This window comes from Seriola lalandi, unplaced genomic scaffold (genome assembly GCF_002814215.2).
Source record: "Seriola lalandi dorsalis isolate HSWRI2012SDOR001 ecotype SW California unplaced genomic scaffold, Sedor1 jcf7180002054618, whole genome shotgun sequence".
Lineage (NCBI taxonomy): Eukaryota > Metazoa > Chordata > Actinopteri > Carangiformes > Carangidae > Seriola > Seriola lalandi.
In genome coordinates, this window is record NW_019525171.1 from 16,698 (window position 1) to 18,768 (window position 2,071).

General features: G+C 48.1%; 1 protein-coding gene across 2 annotated transcripts in view; it reads left to right on the forward strand.

Annotated features, from left to right (window-relative positions):
- The window catches only part of plpp3 (phospholipid phosphatase 3), a 28,552-nt gene that overhangs the window by 11,112 nt on the left and 15,369 nt on the right, over positions 1-2,071 (forward strand). The gene's annotated exons all lie outside the window — the stretch shown is intronic.

Below are 2,071 nucleotides of genomic sequence, written 5' to 3' on the forward strand. Positions count from 1 at the left end.
GGGGGGCAACACAAAACAGCCTGGCATCTCAAGGCTGGGCAGCGTGAAGAGAGGTCGCTTCATTCAGCTGCTTCAACTTCTGAGTTTCCCATGGTGCTCTCTGATCGGTTTAGCCGCTAAGCACCAGTTTGCATGTGTGTGTGTGTGTGTGTTTCCCATGTCTGTTAAGCTCATGACCTCCTTTCACTTCTCCTAATTAGCATATGAATCCGCCCCCTTCACACACATACACACACACAAGTAGGCCAGAGTGGATGGAGGATGGAGGGAAAATGGAAAAGGCGAGTGGAGAGAAAGTTTGTCCACCCAGCCGAGTGTTTACCCAACACAACCCAGTGTGTGCACAAACTTCAGCTGTGGCCGGGTTCAGCGGGGCATTAAGCTAAAAGAACAGCAAACGCATATCTGCAGCATAATCCGCCCATCTGAAGCCCTGCAGACGTCCGGCCCTCGCTCACCCGAAGATAACCCCGTCCGCTGTGTGGACAGCCTGGTTCTCAGACACCACCAAACCCCCCAGTGCAGCCCTGTGTGGGCCCTCCGGCAGCCTGTCGGGCCCTGGCGCTGCACCCTGTTTGTGCAGGTGTCTGCCTCGTTGACCATCCCATCAGCTGCCCTTCGCTTAACCACTGGAGAAAGAGGCGGCGAGGAGGGAGGGAGGCATGGAAACATCAAAACGGCAGAAAAATGCTGAAATCTCTTCACGCCATTTTAGCGGCTTCATGCTGGTTTTGAAGTTTTGTGTTGAGACGAGAAGGAGAGGAAGAAGAAGAGGGAGTTCAGTCGTTCACAAAACAGCCTCAAAGTCCATTTAGTAGGTGTTCTGGAGCTTTAGATCATATCACATGATCTTCATCAACAGATGGAGTTTGCCCACAGACATGTAGGTTTTCAAACTTCTTGTTCTTGTAAGTCGAGTTTCGAAGTTCCTTCTTGACCTCAACATATTTATTTATTTTTTTGTACATTTAGGAGACGAATTTCATCAGGATCATTTTCTGTGGTCACGAACCACAACCACCACGCAGACGAATGACGGGACAACAGTGATGTTTTTTCCAGTTTAGCCGTATTAGCCTGGTCTGAGTGTGTCTCATTGATCCGGCCGACACCTGAGACAACACCGTCTCCTTTCAAGTGGGAGTGGATGTTGAATCGCCTCAGATGCATAAGAGAGTGTGTTCTGAGGTTTTTGAGAATGTGTTCATGCGACTGGGGAGGGCGGTGTTTTCCAGGACAGACGTGTAACACGATCTCCCTCTCCCGTCACGGGTGAGACGACAGACGCGGTTCTCAGCCGCATTCACGAGCCGATCTCTCACTCTGACCCAAATGTCAGAAACCTCTGTGATGTGAGCCAACCACACGAGCCGCATGTGGGACTGTTTCCTGTGCAGTCTCACAGCGAATGTATGTGTTGGTGTGACTGTGTGCGGGTCTTCAGCTCCATGTATTCATGAGCTACTACGGTCGCACGTACAGTTTACACGCCAAACACGCTCGCATGCGAAACATGTTCCAGAGTTGGGTGGGCTTACTGTTTTTCTTTGTATTCACACATTTTAAAATCCCTCAAGGAAAACTGTGAAAGTCCCCGGGAGAGTTTACACGACCGTGTTTGTATTCTTTTGATTTGGAGATTTGTATTTATTTTCCCTTTGTCAGAACAGTGTGTATGAACACTGGTGTGTGTGTGTGTGTGTGTGTGTGTGTGTGTGTGTGTGTGTGTGGCTGTGGAAGTAAACAACTGAATGAATATAGCCGACTGGACCTGTAGCTGGTTTGTCCGTTTGTTGTTGAGGTGTTTGTATGAACTTCCTGTAGATCCTCATCTACCTCCTGTTAAAGGAAGTGTTTGACATTTTGGGAAATGGGCTTATTTACTTTCTTGCCAAGAGTTAGATAAGAAGATTGACACCACTCCCATATGTGTTTGGTAAATACAGAGGCCAGTTAGCTTAGCTTAGCTTAGCTTAGTGTAAAGACTGGAAATGGGGAAACATCTAGCTTCACTCTGCCCAAAGTTAAAGCTCCATGTTTCTTCTTCTGTCTTTTATTTGAAGTGTTGATC